The sequence below is a fragment of the Anabrus simplex genome, chromosome 2, assembly GCF_040414725.1.
Source record: "Anabrus simplex isolate iqAnaSimp1 chromosome 2, ASM4041472v1, whole genome shotgun sequence".
NCBI lineage: Eukaryota > Metazoa > Arthropoda > Insecta > Orthoptera > Tettigoniidae > Anabrus > Anabrus simplex.
Genome location: NC_090266.1, coordinates 332,048,221 through 332,068,515, shown reverse-complemented (window position 1 = coordinate 332,068,515; position 20,295 = coordinate 332,048,221). Strand labels below are relative to the sequence as shown.

The following is a 20,295-nucleotide window of genomic DNA, read 5'->3' as shown; positions in this document are numbered from 1 at the left end:
TTATAAAGGAGGTATTAACAAGTACATAAATAGTGAGACATCAAGACATTTTTTAAAGCAATTTACAACATATTAAGGTTTACAAGATAATAACAGCATCATTACCAACATTTCTTCATGTATTCTTTAGTACTACAGAAACAGTTCCTCAATGGGTGACAACTGAAGAGACTAATATCCTTTACCTTATTTGGAAGCTTATTATATAATCCGATTCCAACTGAGTCTGCATGTCTCAAGGCAACTGTTTTACTCTTGTGGTCGATAAAGATATTATTCCTTGTTCACATCTGGTAATTGTGTTTGTCACAGTTCTTTCTGAAGCAATAAAAATTTTGTTTCACACTTAGAATGCTCTGCATGATGTATTCGCTTGGTGCAGCAAGTATCCATAGTCTCATAACCTTCATCCGCTTGCGCGGACGGCAGATTGGCTGTTTATAGTTATAAATTTCATTGGGTTTCGTACTGAAGTGGGATTACAGTGGGATATAGGTTGGCTGTATTTTTTCATTATGTCGCACATGTCCCGCTAGAGAGCTGAGAGAGGCCCGGGATGTCAAGGTATTCCTTAGTCTTTTTGCCACTAGCTGACATTAGATTTCTGCCTGTCCATCAATTCATTCCTCCCTGCAATCTCAGTTTAGTTCACATGGTGACAATGATGGCCAGGCTGCCGTCATGCGAGCGGAAGCGATAATTATTGCTTCATCTCTCAACAGAAGACATAAGTAAATATATACCTATTTCTGCTAGTACTTCTGAGCTACATTCATCTTTCTGTACACTCGTGTGCCATAAAAAATATTTCATGTTAACTCCTCCTTTGTTCAGGACTCAACGATACAGCGATCCTGAAGTCATTCCTTGAATTCTGGAGGAACTGCAGAGCAAAGAAAAGGAATGAGTAGTTCTTGATTCACACGATGAATGCATGGAAGGTGCCGATTCAGACGATCCGGACTTCGATCAAGAAGAAATTAAAGTGGAAAATTTCGAGAGTGATACAGATATTGACCTGGAATGTGGCGAAGAAGAGGGATTGACCGATTTGAGTTTCTACATAGGTAAGGATGAAGAGACAATTTGGGCAAGCAAACCAGTTACAGTGTTTTCGAAAATTAGGTCCAAAAATATAATAAAAATTCTTCCTGGCCCTAGGGGGCAAGCTCGTCACTGTACAACTCCAGTGGAATGTTTTTCGCAAATAATCACACCTGAAATGGTTGAAAATACTGTAAAGTATACAAACATATTTATTCAAATGAGAATGTTGGAATGAGAAGTCATTTCAGGAGGTGAGGTCCGAGCAAAAGACTATAGGCCGACAACAAAGGCAGAAATTTTATCTTTATTTGGTGCTTTGTTTCTCATTGGTATGAAAAGAGAAAATTATGCAGATATCAACAGCAGCCAGAGATCATTCAGTTTGGGAGAGTACACAACAAATGATGAAATGCTAGTTGCCTTTAGAGGACGCTGCTCTTTCATCCAGTACATGGCCCACAAACCTGCTAAATATGGGGTGAAAATCTATGCATTGTGCGATGCTTGTATCTTTTATATTTACGATTTGGAAGTATATTGCAGAAAACAAAAACTAGAGCCAAATTTGCTCTCACAAACTGTATGACGTTGTGGTGCGCTTGGTTGAGAGTATAAAAGGAACTGATTGAAATGTTACAACAGACAATTATTTCATAAGTTATCCATTGGCTGAATACTTACTCAGGAAGCGTATTACACTGTTGGGGGACTCTGAGAAAAAAATAAGAAGGAAACCCCCCTCCAAAATTGTGACCGTAAAGAAGAATGTTGTGGCAGGGAGTTAGATGTTCGGATGCCAAGACGACAAAACTTGGCTATCACTGATTACCAAAAAGAAGAAAGCTGTTGTAGTACCGTCAACCCTGCACAATACTGACATAGTTGATGATGTTACCAAGAAACTGATACAAGTCATAGATTATATTTCTACGAAGGGTAGGGTCAATATGGTCATCCTCATGTGTTCAAGAATTAGTACCTCAAGGAGACCACAAAGGTGGCCCCTGACTATATTCTTCCAATTAGTTGTCTGGGCAGGAATAAATTCATTTAGGATATTCCAATGCAACACTGCTCACGTCAAGGATATCAGGAGGAGAATGTACACAAACCAATTGGCATTGGATTTAATGAATGAAAACTTGAAATAACGAGGTCAACTGATACATCTTCCAAGAGATTTGACTATGTTCTTGGAAACATATAAGGAAGAGCAAGCAAACAGCAGTTCAGCTTATCAGCCAGTCCTAGCAACAGCCCAATCAGAGGAAGTATATGCTACATCTGTGGAGAAAGGAAGAACAATAGAATCCCAATGGAATGTAGGGAAAATGAATGCAAACAGCATTCAAGTGTTTCTGTTACATACATGTCAACAAACTCAAGGCAAAGACAGTGATATGCATGCAGACTGAATGGCGTAAAAGATCTCTAAAGAACGATTTTTGTTATTTAATTTGTACCTTCCCTCCAAAGTGTCCTTTTTTCACAAAAGTTCCCTTTTTGTGAGCTATTTTTTTCTACTTTTGTTCTAACCAGCCTTATTTGTTTTATTATTTTATATCATATAAATCTCCATTTCATTTTTGAGTGAAATTTTGAAGATGATAAAATAAACTAAATAGGCCTATGTGTTACAATATCAGCTACCATAAGATAAGAAGAAAATCTATTTTTAGGCTTTCTGTGATTTACAGACTGTAATCAATATTTTTGTGAATTATTTAACAAAGATTTTGGACAAAAATGAGCTTGTGAAGATTTGTCAGAGTTACAGTCCTAATTATTCTGAAAAGTTGTGGATGAAGTAGAGAAAAAGTAATGAAAATGATGATAAGTTATGGACGGCCAAATTGCGAGCGCGAACGTGACGCCAGGCCAGGTTAAATAATGGTCTGCAATGATCTAACGTGTTATGTCTTGATATCATTCTGACTGACCATTTCTGTATTCGAAATATGTCTGCATTTGCAACAACCCCAGAGACCAATAGTATAAGAGATGACTGAATGGTCATATCCAAAATTTGCTATTCTAACATATCCTTCACTACACCTATTAGATAGAATCCTTAAAGCAAAGCAAACAGAACTCAGAGATTTCCTTTTTTTTTTTTAAATGTAACAATCCCATCTAAATTTTTCATCTACATGGACACCTAAAAACGTTGTAGTCACTGTCTTTTCAAGTGCATTTGGATTTAATATAAGGTGGTAATTTTTAGCAGTTTTTCTGATAACTTAAAAGAAACAATGAATGCACCCATGGCAACTTTATGTGTAATGCGTCGGATGTGTATCACGCCACAGTTCTTTTTGGTGGGGATTTCGCCTTTAGTGGTCGCACTTAAGCAACTGATTGGCTTGAACTGCTGTGGGAGTCTTTAAAGGCAAACTACAGTTGCGCATTTTCTTGAGAACCTCAAGTTCACCGTAACCACCTTCAAAGTGTCTACTAAAACCGATCGATTTAAAATCATGCCCATCGGTTCTGGTAGCAACCAAGAACCTAGGGAAGCTGAATCCCTTACTAACATGCTGCATCTGTTCCCGGGGGGGTTGTCCCCCTGAGGAAATCGAAAGTTAAAGACTTCAGTGGCGGGCAGGCTGAAGACGTTTCAAAGCCACGCCCGAAATCATCCTCCCCGAATGCCACCCACTCCAATCAAGGACCTCTGTAGCCGAACCAAGCAGCCAAGGCAATGCCCATCTGGTCATAGAAGGTATTGCCCAGGGTCCAATGTTAGATGATGCCTAATATGGGATGACTGAGGCAGTGAGCATGAGGACTCCCTTTCTTAAATCACTTGCAATGGAAATTAATACAGATGTTGGCTATCATTGTAGCCGAGTTCGCAGTTACCCGAGTAGGTGTAAAAATTTAATGTTTTAAATTACAGCTTTGAAGAATATGCAACAGTTGTAATGTTGGCAGAAGGTTTTCTTCAGTGAAGTCTGTGCTGCTATTCCTACTGAAAATTATATTAAGAACTTCATCTAATTTTCTTAAGGAAGCCTCAACATCAGCATCCACTGAACGATACAAGCTTAGCAGAATTACTTTTTTTTTTTTACCACAAGGAAGCTTAAATTCTACACAAGTTAGTTCAAATTCTAATGCAGAATTACCCACTTCAAGATCCTTCCCTTGTTTGCAATCAATTCCGGGCCTAGCAGAAATACAAACACTCCCATGCTCTTTATTAACCAGACTGTTTGCCCGATAATATACCTTCGATATTAATCAGTTCAAGTTCATCATTATTACACCAAATGTTCAGCTAAACAGATAAACATAACATCCTGTATCAAATTTAAAATAACTTGCAATTGTAAGATTTTTATTTTTAAGTGCCTATTTCCACCCTCCAAGTCAAATCAATAAAAAATCAGCATCAAATGTGTAGTAATGAAAAAGCAAAGTCAGTCGATTATAGACAGCCTTTCTGTACAAATAAATGTATGTAAACTAATGATTTAGATACATCAGGGTAACAAAGAAAATTCTGACCATGCTGACAGTGCTGCCTCTAGGAATTTAACAAGAAACTTATGATAGCCACAACTGGAATGAAGGCTGTGTCATGAATGGAAGATGCCAAAGGATACCTAGAGAACATGAAAGACAAACTGCTGTGGCATTATTTTAAGAACAACAGCCATCACATGTCAGGAGTCCTTGGAAACAACTTGGTAAATGAACTAGAATTCGATAGGGCACTATGAATATCAATGGAACTTGTGGAAGAAAGAATGTGGAGTTATACGAGTTGTGTAACGGTATGTAACAAGATCTGTTAGACATTTGGAGATGAGGGGAAAAGGAAGAAGGTTTAAGAGAGGATAAGGTGTTTGTAACTGGTGTTGATAATTTTAAACATGACAGTCATATGCTCAGTTAAAATGCAAGATATAATTAGATAAGCTGAACAGCATTCCCTTCTCCAAGATATGACAATTTTTTCTTTTTCTCATAAGCCCCTCAAAAAAGCAGATCATTTTTATAGGGTCCCAAATGTAACTCAGTTGTTCTCATTATAATGCAAAACTGCAGTTACATTCCCCACAGTAATGTGGTAAGAAACCTAGGTGTGATTATGACAAACTTGATCGATCTGACCATATGACAAGTTTCTGTAAAAATACATTTGCAACCTTTAAAAAATGTAGGAAAGTTCTTCCCTATTGATGTGAAGACTGGACTTGAACAGTCACTGGCACTTCCAATCTTGAACTATTGTGACTATCACTGCTGAGGCAAAGGACAAACTTCAATGACCACTCAACTCTTGTATCAGATTCATTTATAACCTCCAATCGCACCATATCCTCTCTACTATCATGCTCTCATCTACATAAAGAAAGAAAAGAAAAAAAAAAACATCAAATGAGTTGGCCCACTTTGGGCTGTGTAGCTGATAGTTTGTAATTGGGAGATGGTGGCCTCAAAACCCACTATTGCGAGCCCTGAAGACAGTTCCTGGTTTTCTGAATTTCACACCAAGCAAATGCCAATTAAGGTCATGATTGCTTCTTTCCAAATTCTAGCTCTGCCCTATACCACCATGCTGTAAGACCTGTCTGAGTCGATGCTACATAAAACCAATAGAAAAAAGCTAAAATATACCACAGTTATCATATTTTTATATTGATGCATATTGATTACCTGAAGAAATGGTCTTTTGTTAACATAAGACGACACGGCAACTGATCATCTGCTAGCATACAATAATTCATCTCTTGATTTGGCATATCCAGTGCCAATGCCACAAACACCGCCAAACATTGGTCTGACACATAGTAAATACACTGCCGGAAAAAAAAAGAAAAAATTTAACATCCTCAAGGACTGTGTTCAGTGGCACCAGGTTGTGCATACCAAGGGGTTGTTGTGTTAGTGGTTCACTTGTCACGGACATCGGCAATCAGATGGCGCTCAGGAAGCACTCTGTTTCGACTCTGCAGGCAGTAATTTTGCTGACGCTAGAGGTGAACAGTGTTTGCAACATTCATTCCAGGGTAAAACCAAGTCTCAGCCATGAGCACATGGTCCTGTTGAACAACTACAGCCATTTGAAAGGGATCGCATTGTGGGCCTGCGGGTAGCTGGATGGATGTATCGATGAATTGCTGCACATGTTGGGCACAATGTATCGTTTGGGTGCGGCTGCTTTCAGCAGTGATCTGTGGAACATTCCCACACCCGCAGAACAGGCTCCGGACGTCCGCGTAGTACAGACGCAGGTCAAGATCAACGCACTGTGTGAGCAGCGGTGGCGAATGTGGCGGTCACATGTTGCACCTGCTGTGTCACCAGGGACCATTGGGAACAGTCTGCTTCCAGCAGGATTACGATCACATGTGCCTCTAGCCAGGCTACCAATGACATCACGACACCGTCAAGCACAGCTACTCTGGTGTCGTGGAGTAGAATAGAGAGGGGTACGGCACTCCGTTGTCTTCACCGACGAGAGTAGATTCCGTCTGCATGCAAGTGATGGACATACGCGTGTATGTGAGCGGCCTATTCCAGAGTGCATTCGCCCATGACACACAGGTCCCACCCCAGGTTTCATGGTGTGGTGGGCCATCAGTTACAACTCGCAGTCACAGTTGGTGTTTCTGCAGGGTAACGTAACCAGTGACCGTTACAGTGTACAGGTTGTTGTCCCTGTGATACTGCCATTTCTTCAACAGGAAGGTAATGTGTTTTTTCAGCAGGACAATCCACGTCCACATACAGCTAATGTGACGCAACGTGCTTTACAACAACTGCTCTGGCCAGCAAGATCACCACATCTTTTGCCAATTGAACAGACATGGAACATGATGAAGCGGAAACTTACACGTTGATATACAATAATAAAGTTTTATTATGAATCCACCTGTTCAATACATTATAATGTTGTCACATTTAAAATAACTTCATTAGTTAAAAAGTTATATATGGGACATGTTTCGCTCCCTTATAGAGCATCATCAGCCAAATCTGAATCTCGAATAATTGTTATTTACGTAAATAATGACTTAAGAACTATTAGAACATTTTTGACAAACTTAAAACTTACTCTATTAGAATATCATAAAATATAAAATCTTTGTATACATGGCTTAATTACATGTGCTTAATAGGAAGATACATTAAAATTATGGAAGAGAGAGTACTAAAATATTAAATAAAATAAAAATATATCACGTCCAAAATCTTAGAAGGACGTAAAAATCAATCTTAGGAGCTAAATTTGAGGATTTTCTTGGCAATGAGATCTGGTAAAAAAGTTATTTATCCCTTGTGGATAAGAGTCTATAAAGATTCAAATTTATTGTCAATTTGATGATTGAACTTGTAACAGGATAAATGTTGGTCTTCAAGAAATTTAAATGCTTGTTGTCACATGACCTCGGCGAATGCTGTTGAAAAGATATGTTCTGATAGATGTCAATGACCGTTCATTGAACTAATGGATTTGATAAGGATGATTGAAAGGGACGTAAATCAACGTTCGTATTTAAAAGCTGCTGCTTGGTTTATCTTGTTGAATGTCTGTAACAAGAAAAGGAATCTTGTAAGTAATCGGAATTTGTGTTGCTAGTTAAGAGTGTGCTTCTAGAAACTTCACTTACCCCTCCAATTGCTGTTTGTCGGTTTGGTGTTGTCCGAGGTTATGTGGTGACTGTCTGTTCTGTGTCTACTCCTTGTGTTGTAAGAGTGAGGTGGTTGGGGGTTGAGGGGAGGGAGTAGGGGTAGGAGGAGAAATGTTTGTGGGTGTGGTTTTGGAAGGGGAATGTCTAGTAGGAGCACAGGGAGGGGTTGAGTTCTTTAATCTTGGATGATTATTAGTTGTTTTGGGAATGAAAACTTTGGCAAAATTACTTTTTTCTAGATTAAGTGTCTTTAATAGTTTCGGTAATTGTTCGTGTAATGGATTTCTTATTTCAATTTAGTCATTTAAATTTTTTTCCTTATTGAAATACTGGTCTAAGTGGATATAAATATTTTCTAATTCTGTCATTAGTTTACCTTTTTCTATCTTCTTTATAATTTTTAGGTCTTTCTCTATGGTTGTAAATTGGTGGCCTGACTCTCTCATGTGAGCACTCATCGCAGAATGTTTGTTGTGCTTTGTAGCATTAACGTGTTCTAAGTATCTTGTGAGAATGTTACGGCCAGTTACGACATTTACATTCTACACATGTTAATCTATAGATGCCAGAACTTAGATAAGGGTTATTGTTAGAATTTATACCATTGTGGTTGAAAAAAATGTTTCTGTTTGTATTTTGAATGCTATATTCACATCTCGTTTTTTGATAGGATTAGTTATTTGAAAAATGGCTGGATTGGTGAATGTAAATGTTGCGAATTTGGACTGCTTAGTTTTTTCGGGAGTAAGATTAGTTACTAACTTTTGTTTTACTTTATTGATGATCCGATTGACTATATTTATTTTATATCCATTAATTGAGGCCAGATCTTTTATAAAATTGAGTTCCTTTTTAAAGTTACTCACTGAAAGCTCTATAAACTAAACTGTAAAAAGCTGCCTGTATGTGATTTTGGGTGAAGAGAATCATTTTTTATCGTTAGAGGAGCATATGATGGTTTTCTTAATATTTGAAATTCAAATCTATCTCTTATTCGCGTTACATTAATATCCAGGAAGTTTAATGAGTTGTTAGTTTCATCTTCTTTCGTGAATTTTATATTTGGGTCAATATTATTTAAGAAATTTAGGATTTTTTCACTATCATTTTTTTTGGCTATACCTGATCCAAAGGCAAAGTCCATTTATTTTTGTGTTTATTTTGTTTTGCTCCAAATGATCCATATATATGTCTGCCAGTATGCCCGACGTGGGGTCTCCCATTGCTAGGCATGTTTGATGGTAAATCTTTTTATTAAATGTGAAGTAATTATTGTTTAATACAAATTTCAGTAGGTTTACGAATTCATCTATTTCACATCTACTTAATTTACTGTATGTAAGGAGATTGTGTTTGATGATATTGATGGTTTCTTTAACCGGTATATTTGGATACATGTTGGTTACGTCGAATGAAACCATTTTATGTTGTGGTTGTAAATTGAATTTTCCTAGTTTATTACAAAATTCTATTGAATTTTTTTTTTTGATTGTCGATTCGTTATTAAATTTGTAATGTCTTTTGAGGAAATAGTGTATAAATTTGGATGTTTTATACGTGGGACTATTTCTACTGTTTATTATAGGACGTATGGGTACGTTGGGTTTATGTAATTTGGGCAATGCCCTAGCTGTTGGTAACTTTGGATTCATATTTATCATTTTTTGGTGTTCTTGTTCATTAAATAAAAAAGTAGAGTTCTTAAGGATAATTTTTAGATTCCGTTGAATCTTATTTATGGGGTCCTGGTTTACAACAGGAGCCGGCCCCGCGGTGTAGGGGTAGCGTGCCTGCCTCTTACCCGGAGGCCCCGGGTTCGATTCCCGGCCAGGTCAGGGATTTTTACCTGGACCTGAGGGCTGGTTCGAGGTTCACTCAGCCTACGTGATTAGAATTGAGGAGCTATCTGACGGTGAGATAGCGGCCCCGGTCTCGAAAGCCAAGAATAACGGCCGAGAGGATTCGTCGTGCTGACCACACGACACCTCGTAATCTGCAGGCCTTCGGGCTGAGCAGCGGTCGCTTGGTAGGCCAAGGCCCTTCAAGGGCTGTAGTGCCATGGGGGGGGGGGGGGTTTACAACAGTGAAGGTTTTGTCTGAAAAGAATTCTTCTGTTTTTTCAATATAGTCATTTTTATTTAAGAGGACTGTGGTTTCACCTTTGTCTGGAGTTCAAAATACTAAGTTATGTCTTGTTTGTGATAATAACACTAAAATAGAAGTCTTCCTCGTGAAATGTTGAGATATTCTTCTGAAGATGAGAAGCAAAGGTCTCTGCGAAACTTAAAGAATTTCACCTTGTTTTCTTGACACAACATAAGCCCAAATGCCTGTATCATGTCTACACTACAACAGTCAATTTTGCAGTTAATGTTTATCTGTCTGGTATTATTGGTAATGCCCTTAGGGGAATAAGTTGAAATTATATTATTCATCTTTTACATTGTATTCCCCGCCCAGTTACTCATTCTTGCCACCCGCCTGACGAACATTTCTTGGGAGAACAATGAACAACACGTTGTTATGGTTTAATCTTGCTGTTTTTTCTCATCAATCAAAATCAATCAATCACTATTGATCTGCATTTAGGGCAGTCGCCCACGTGCCAGATTCCCTATCTGTTGTTTTCCTAGCCTTTTCTTAAATGATCGCAAAGAAATCGGAAAATTATTGAACATTCCCTTGGTAAGTTACTCCAATCCCTAACACCCCTTCCTATAAACAAATATTTGCCCCAATTTGTCCTCATAAATTCCAACTTTATCTTCATATTGTGATCTTTACTACTTCTAAAGACACCACTCAAACTTATTCGTCTACTGATGTCCTCCCACGCCATCTCTCCACTGACAGCTCGGAACATACCACTTACAAGTTACAAGTAACTATTCTCATTTTTGTTCCGTATTGAAGTTGACGTATGTCTCAAATATTATTACAATATTTATAAGTCCACCTGTTGAATACCATATGAAATAGTGGATTATATTGTATTGTATTGAACAGGTGGACTTATAAATATTGTAATAATATTTGAGACATACATACCACTTAATCGAGCAGCTCATCTCCTTTCTCCCAAGTCTTCCCAGTCCAAACTTTGCAACATTTTTGTAAAGCTACTCTTTTGTTGGAAATCACCCAGAACAAATTGAGCTGCTTTTCTTTGGATTTTTTCCAGTTCTTTAATCAAGTAATCCTGGTGAGGGTCCCATACACTGGAACCATACTCTAGTTGGGGTCTTACCAGAGACTTACATGTCCTCTCCTTTACATCCTTACTACAATCCCTAAATACCCTCATAACCATGTGCTGAGATCTGTACCCTTTATTAACAATCATATTTATGTGATTACCCCAATGAAGGTCTTTTCTTATATTAACACCTAGGTACTTACAATGATACCCAAAAGGAACTTTCACCCCCATCAACACAGTAATTGAAACTGAGAGGACTTTTCCTATTTGTGAAACTCACAACCTGACTTTTAACCCCGTTTATCATCATACCATTGCCCACCGTCCATCTCACAACATTATCGAGGTCACCCTATAGTCACTCACAATCTTGTAACTTATTTATTACTCTGTACAAAATAACATCTGCAAACAGCCTTATCTCTGATTCCCCTTCTTTGCAGATATCATTGATATATATAAGAAAACATAAAGGTCCAATAATACTGCCTTGAGGAATTCCCCTCTTAATTATTACAGGGTCAGATAAAGTTTCGCCTACTCTAATTCTCTGAGTTCTACTATTTTCTAGAAATACAGCCACCCATTCAGTCACTCATTTTTCTAATCCAATAGCCCTCATTTTTGCCAGTAGTCTTCCATGATCTATCCTATCAAATGCCTTAGATAGGTCAATCGCAATACAGTCCATTTGGCCTCCTGAATCCATTCCATTTAGTGTTCTTCTTTTAAGTTAGTTGATACCTAGAAAGACTTCAAAACATGTTGGTACGGTACATGGCACTTTCGGAAAATAAAGTAAGGAACTTGCAAGCTTCCTTCAAATATGGTTAATTCTATTTACAGTAACAAATATATAATTCTATACCAGATATCATAAGTATGAATGTTCTATTTCATGACATAGCCAATAAATTACAATTTAAAACTGAAACATGTAAGTTGAAGAGTAAAATATCCTCGACAGCATCAAATTTGAGCTTATAACAGACAGTTCGAAACCTAACAAGGCGTACAAAAAATTCTCTGATACACAGTCAACTGTTTATTCATATAGTAGTGATCTCTCAAGTTCAGAAATTGTTGTAAAGGATGAATTTGAGAAACTGAAGAAAGTGGGAAAAGAAAGACAAGCAGTGACAGGTCGAAGAACGCAGTTGAAGCATTAGAGAAGTGCTCAGAGAGTTTATTCCCAAACATTCGAACACCGCTTCAAATATTAGGTGTCCTTCCCATAACAACTTGCAATTTTGTGCAAAGTTTTAGCTGTCTGCATTGACTGAAAACTTACTTGCACTGGACAATGAAAGAAGAGAGCTTGAATGTCCTGGAACATCTAGCTATTAACAGACATGATAATGTGAACCCTTACTCCATAATCAATTTTTTTGCAAGTTTACTAATGGCACTTGGAATCTTTCATGTTTCCACTCTTCACATGTGGACCTAATATGTTCATGGACATTATTAAAAATGAACCAAGTTTCTATAGACCAAGAAATGTAGCCAAATGCCTGTTCATCAAATGAAGATAGACCCTATGGTTGTGGATAAAATAAAGTGGACAACCTGACCTGGAAGGCCTTTCCTGCATTACCATGTACTTTGACCATCAGGCCTGTTTCATTATACATTTATGTTAAGTATTTTTATTATTTATATAACAACTTGACAATCAAACAGGTATGGTTTGTGGTGTGGGTTACTGCACTCACGTCCTAGTTCGTGAACCATAGGCAATGGCTGAGCGGCCTATAAAGTGGTTGAGAGTGTTGGGATACAAGTTACTATGGAAAGGGAGTGGGCATCTTGGACATACTGGTATTCTGAGTCATGGTCCTCCTTGTGCTCTGGAGGCTAGGACTATACAATCAACCCATCAGAGGAGAGATCCTCACCAGACTATGTGTAAGTAGGGTAGCATCCTGCTTCACAGAATTTTCACCAAACACTCTCAAAACATTTTAAGCAAGCCACAGACCCAAGGGAGTAATGAAGTCCCACTCCCATTTGACAATGAGGGACTCCTAGCAAAACCCTCGGCAAACAAAATGTAATTTGATGGGGAGCTATTAATATTAATATTAATGGGGCTTATGGAGGAAAGAAAGTAGCACTGGCTAACCCAGCAAACAGGATGCGTTTGGATGTGTTAGGAGTTAATGATATTCGGATCAGAGGAGATAACAAGGAAGAGATAGGAGATTATAAAGTGTTCTTGATGGGTGTTAAATAGGGAAGGGCAGAGTGTGGGGTAGGGCTGTTCATCAGGAATACTATTGCACGCAACATAGTTTCTATTAGGCACGTAAAATGAACGATGTGGGTAGATTTGGCAGCTGGAGGAATTAGGATGAGACTGTCTCAGTGTATTCACCATGCGAGCATGCAGATGAGGATGACGTTGACAAGTTTTATGACATCGTAGCCAGGGTCAACAGCAAGGATAGGATAGTGCTAACGGGTGATTTCAGTGCGGGAGTTTGAAATAGAACTGAGTGATACAACAGGGTGATTGGTAAATGCGGGGAAAATACGGAAGCTAATAGGAATGGGAAGCATTTGCTAGACTTCAGTGCTAGTACGGGTTTAGCAGCTACGAATACATTCTTCAAGAATATGGCTATTCACCGCTACACATGGGAGGACAGGGGCACCAGATCTAAAGTAGAATATAACATATATTATTATTATATAACAGATTTTTGTTTTACAATTTGTTTTACGTCGCACCGCCACAGATAGGTCTTATGGTGACGACCGACATTATGAACTTTGGACTTTCTTCTTTGCATGCGCATGGCTGGATCCAATTATTTTGAGTGCATTTTACACACTGCATATAGGACTGATACTTGAAAATGGTAGGCAAGGAGAGCTGAAGAAAAAGCAATGTTTGCAGAGCAAAAGCCCATAATTTATGGTTTTACATGCCTCCTTCTATCCACAAAATTCTAATTCATGGAGCAAGAGTAATACAAGCCACTATCTTGCCGAATGGAATGCTATCAGAAAAAGCTCTAGAAGCAAGATAGAAGCACTTACGAAAGTACAGTGAAAGCCATGAAAGAAAGTTCTTGCGAAAGTCTACCATACAGAATATTTTAAATCTCTTACTAGTAAGTTCTGACCCTCGAATTTTTCAGCTAATTGCAGTATCAAAGAGCAAGAAGAAGGAATCATTACCACTGGACGTCCGTTGTTTGCTGAAGGAACCTAGATGCCGCATCTGAGCAGGAACGTGACGTGCACAGTTATGACGAATGTGACGACAATGATGATGAACAACATGACCAGGTCAGGATGAGTAAGTTTATCATCTTACAAATGACTAGTGTCACAGATGTCTACCACAATTCCAATAGGTAAGTTTGGTTGCTTCAAAAATGTAACTTTCGTTTTATGGCTGACCACTGTGCTCAGGGGAATTGGTTGCTTTCCTTTCTCTTTCTATGAGTGATTTTAATGTTAATTTGTCTTATTTAATCACACCATACAATATTACGAAGGCGTGTTGTTTTTTTTTCAACCTCCAATCGCGCAGGTAAAGAGCCACACAAGCTGTGGGAACTGTTCGTGCATGGAAGGTGACTGCACAAGTCCTCCCCTCTACCTGTGGTCACAGCCAACTTCCTCACACCAGTGTGAGCCGAGATATTGCCACGGAAACATGGCCGCTACTACTGATGGTCCCGCCAAATGTGAGGGGTGTAGTGTGATACGTTTCCTTCAAGTAGAAGGGAATAGTGCAGCTGACATTCATCGACGAATGAGTCGAGTATACGGTCCAAACGTTATAAGTGATGGTGTTGTGCGTGAATGGTGCAGGAAATTCAAAGAAGGCCGGACTGATGTTCACGATGAATGGGGGGGCAAGGACGCAAGTCTGTCGCTACAGATGACATTGTTCGCGAAATTGACCAACAGGTTCGCAAGAACCGAAGGTTTACTGTAAGCGAGTTGTGTGAGAAATTTCCTGCAGTTTCAAGGTCATCTGTTTACAAGATCCTAACAGAACACCAGCGCTACAGGAAATTGTGCGCCCGATGGGTTCCGAAGATGTTGTCTGATGACCACAAAAGTCGCCAGATGGCAGCAGCGTTTATGTTTCTTACCTGTTATGAGGCTGAAGGTGGCGATTTGTTGAAGAAAATTGTGACTGGCGATGAGACTTGGGTTTCGTACATCACCACCGAAACAAAACAACAATCACGTCAATGGATGCACACGCACTCACCAAACAAACCGAAGAAGTTTAAGCAAACCTTCAATGACAGGAAGATGATGGCTACAGTCTTTTGGGACCAAAAAGTTGTGTTTCTTGTTGAGTTCATGGAACGGGGGTCTATGATCAATGCAGCTATTTATTGCCAGGCTTTACGACTGCGGAGGGCCATACAGAACAAATGACGAGGCATGCTGACATCTGGAACCCTCTTCATTCATGACAACGCATGCCCTCACAGTGCTCGTGTCACCCAACAACTTCTGCAGGAGGAATTTTGGTGGGACGTTTTTGACCACCCTCCGTACAGTCCCGATTTAGCGCCGAGTGACTTCCACCCCTTCCCGGGACCGAAAAAGTGGCTGGGAGGGCAGAGGTTCCAGGAGGATGAAGATCTTCAAACCAACATTCGAGCCTATCTGAACTCATTGGCGGCAACATACTGTGCAGAGGGGATCGAAAAGCTTGTCCACAGGTATGACAAATGCCTCAACCTTCATGGTGATTATGTTGAAAAGTAACAACATTTTTACTTAACATTTGGTAATAAAATAATTTACGTACACTTGTCTTTCATTTATAACCCTCCAGAGGTTGAAAAAAATAATACCGCCCTCGTAGATCATCATAGTGCATATTCAAACTGTATTTCATGCTAAGTAATTTAATCCTGCTAGAATCGCATTCTCAGCCACAGTGCAATAGTCTTGTCACTAGCCAGACATTTCTCATATTCTGTCACATTCTCGTCACTAGCCAATGGTCTTGTCGCTAACCTGACCTAAGATGGCAACCTTGTGTGGCATGCCATTACGTCACCATGCCATGTTGTATTCTTAACCTCTCTAATACATTGTTTCATAGCTACAAATAGCCCTGGATTCTCAACATAATGTTCATTTAATCGCATTACATAAAATTTGAACATAAAGCAAATTATATGAATATTGATTGATATAAATTTCAATGTCAGTTCTCACATACGATGATTTTCACACTGCTAACACCGTCCACTGATAAAGTGTGATAAACAGAGGCAATACTCCTTTGTATACAGGTCAACCGGAAATTGCATTGAAATAGTATTTAATCTTGGACCCCTACTCTTTGCTCTCTATATCAATAAAATAATTATTTGCGCTCAAAACAGTCAGCGTTTCCTCCTCCTATACGCCAATGGCCTGAAAATCCCAAGGCAAGAGACTATGGCTGATGATTGTCATGAATTACACAGAGTTCTTAACTTGTGTAGTGACTGGTTTAAGAAATGGAATCTTTCTCCCAATGTTAAGAAGTGTAACAAAATATCTTTTACCAGGCGAGTTGGCCATGCGGTTAGGGGCGCACAGCTGTGAGCTCGCATCCGGGATATAGTGGGTTCGAACCCCAATGTCGGCAGCCCCGAAGATGGTTTTCCGTGGTTTCCCTTTTTCACACCAGGCAAATGCTGGGGCTGTACCTTAATTAAGGCCACTGCCGTTTCCTTCCCATTCCTAGGCCTTTCCTGTCCTATCGCCATCATAAGACCTATCTGTGTCGGTGCGACGTAAAACAAATAACAAAAAAATATCTTTTTCATTGCTAAAACATGGAATGAACACTGTCCATACCATCCAGGGAAATACACTACAATCTGTTTCTCAGGAAGAGACCTAGGTGTTATAACTGACTGTTAACCAACCTTCTCTGCTCATATCGACTCAATAAAATCCCAAGCTATGCATAGCCTAGGCATTCTTTACAGGTTCATTGAAATGAATGACATCAACCCCTTAAAACTATACTTCATCTCCTATGTCCTCACCATTATTGACTTTTATTCCTTGGTCCTCATCTACTATCACAAACATATCTCAACAGAGGGCCGGTTCAACCATCGGCTGGTAAACTAGAGAGCAGCTATGCGGGAGGTATACTACCCAGGGGTGTAAATCAGCTGGTACTTTGGCTTGTGTGCTACCACATCCGCGTACGTGCTAGGTAGCTACCCGGAGCTAGATACCGATATACGGGGTTGGCTAGACTGATTTCCGGCGAATTCTTGCTTTCAAGTGAGGTGATATCTATTTGTTAGATGTATGAAGCTCATTATGATTGTCTTATTTTCCTGTGCTTGAATCTGCCTATTATCATCAAAAAGCCTTAATAAGCGGAGTCAGTAGAATTATGGATAGTGATTTTTGTCAAGTTTTTGTGAGGTTAATCTATGAGGTCCAAAATCAATACTTAATTGAGCTTAAAATCTCAAGATTTTAATGTTTGCATATTCTTATGCCAGTTATAAGTCATCATGTAAGGCAGAATTTCAGAAAACATTCCCGTAGTAGGTGCTCACTCCAAAATAGAAGGTACGCAGGTTCTCTTTGTCTTTTTTAAATTTAAATTTATTTTCGTTCCCTACCGTTTTTCTTGACTCTTTTACGTACTTCCATATACGTATATAACCACATCTTCGTTATGCACCTATTGCTTTTCAGCATTCTATCTGCAGGCTTCTGCATTTTGTAAGTATCTCCACGATCTTCTTTAGTTCCACATGCTTCCATTTACTGATAATATTTTTCATTCTAATGATTAACTTTATAAAGACAAAATTGGAAGATAAAGAACAATTTGGAGTACATATCAATTTGCAGGAAGAGGAATTCGAGAATGGAATAGTTTATGAAGGGAAATGTTCGACAAATTTCCAAGTTCTTTGAAATTTTTTACGAGAAGACTAGGTAAACATCTGATAGGGAATCTGCCACCTGGGTGACAGTCCTAAATGCGGATCAATGATGACTGGAATTAATCATAACATTTTCCGTAAGTAGCACACACACAACGCATTTTCCTAATAGATATAATACTGTGATTAAACATTTCAATGAAATATATTATCCAAAAAAAAGTATGAACACAGGCATGCAGTTGAATAAACATCTAATTATGAAAATTAAATACCTATTGGGCATAATGAGGACTTGAACCTTTGTACCTCATATTACGAAGCGAGCGCCTTAACCATTACGCTATGAAAACGCTTAGGGTTCATAAAAGCATGATACCGTAACATTGATCAATATTGTATTGCAGGATTTTGAAAATGAATGCTTCTCTTGAGTTCCAATGGTCACACCAACCTGTCGTATCTACAGCGTCGGAGACACATACCACATGTCAAGCTTTCGCAAAGAACCTCCACGATACAAATCAAAACCTATTTGGAAATCATCTTGAATGAGTTTTAATTTATACCAACGTTCATTTTTCAGTTTCCAGACACCACGTACTAGTATGTCGCCAAAAATACAGCTAATAATGCTCAGCTTTCAAAACTTGCCTGGCGGGTAAAGTCCTTTTTAATTACAACAAACAATGTTTGATTATAAACCACCTTTACAATACATCAAAATGTTATTACATTTAGAGTTTCCTCATTAATATGAAGTTATAAGCAGGACATGTTTCGCTCCTTTATAGAGCATCATCAGCCAATCTAGAATTTCAAAGGTTGGTTCATGTTCTTAACTAATGACGAAAACTATTTGTACATTTTACAATCTTAAACTTATTTTACTAAAATTATCACAGAAGGCAGAATCATTGGTAGCGTGCCTTATTAACAAGGATTTAATAGTGGAAAAGTTGATAAAAAACATTCATTTAAAATTCAGGTAGAATAAGTTTGCTCTCAAATATTTACAAACAATTAGTATGTCTAAAATCTTGAAGAATGACTTGTAATTCAATCTTAAGAACTAATAAATAGGTTATAGTCATTTGTAATTTGAAAATGAGATCGAGCTAAAAGTTTGTTATCCTTTGAGGACAAGGTAAGGTAAGGGTGTATTCTGCCCAAAGGCAGGTCCGAACCTCCGCAGAGGTGTGCCTGAGCCGGGGTTTACGTACGGTAGAGTGGCCAGTTCCTTTCCACTCCTCCATTCCCTTAGCCCCCACCAACAACGCGTGGCAACCCATCCACTTCTTGACCACGCCCAATGTTGCTTAACTTCGGAGATCTCATAGGATCTGGTGTGTCAACAAGGCTATGGCCATTGGCCTTTGAGGATAAGAATCTATAAAAATTCTAAGATCTCGTCATCTTGATAATTGGAACATGTGACAGGATAACCCTTAGTCTTCACTAAGTTTAAACTCTTGTTGTCATTTGACATTGGCAATGTTGTTGAATAAGTATGTACTTGTTGACATCAATGACCAAAGATTTGAAGCAATGAATTAAAATGAAGCGTAGTTGAAAGGGACGTAATTCGACGAACTGTGTAACTAAAAGTCGTAAAATAGGCTATCGCTTGTTGGCATGTCCCTCCAATTACTGCTTGTCTGTCTGGTGTTACCTAAGCTGCATCGTGAGATTATTATTGTTATTGTAGATGAGGTTAGTTACTTGCCGGTAAGTCCTATCGGGCCCTTGAAGTGGCCGATAAATTACATACCAGGCAGCTACGATGTATGCGGCCGATAGTGCTATGCGAGAGTGGTCGAACGGCAATATTCTTTTACGCAGAGGGCAAGTTATGCGCTACTTTACACGTGGGTGGTAGAACCGGTCCTAAATGGTATTTTTAACTTTTTCACTTTCATCGTAGACTCACAATCCTATTTTTAAGAACACAAATAAATACATCTTGAACTATGTGGGTATACTTCGTTACCAACATACATGGGAGCCCGCAGGACCTTTTTTCCGGAAGGGGGCACATTAACAATTTTCTTGAATATAAGAACCAATATAATGTCAGCAACATTAAATTGTTTACAGAAATTTCCGGTTATAACAGATGCTAGATGACCGTCAGTAAGTTCAGTTTATGAAATAATCTGGTATGATATTAAACAACTGAACATCAACCTTTTTTAGAATTCCAGGGGGGGGGAATCACATAATATAATCAATGACTATAACAAATGCAATACTCTTCCAATGTACTTCTCTATACATGTTCCCAACACGCAACTGCCATATTAATCACATGACCCATCCACATCTAACCTTACAACAATGCTCTATATTCCTCAGTCTCCCTACTCCTGGTAACTCACTACCAGATATTCATACCCTTTGCATCCTTCAAACACAAAATTAAAACACTTCTTTGAAGTCCTCTCCAGGTTTGCATTTTCTTCCGTCCATCCAACCCATGACCTTTCTTCTTCCTAGCTCTGTAACTAAC

General features: G+C 38.7%; 1 protein-coding gene across 11 annotated transcripts in view; it reads right to left on the bottom strand.

Annotated features, from left to right (window-relative positions):
- The window catches only part of LOC136864113 (uncharacterized), a 929,406-nt gene that overhangs the window by 908,168 nt on the left and 943 nt on the right, over positions 1–20,295 (bottom strand). The window lies entirely within an intron of this gene.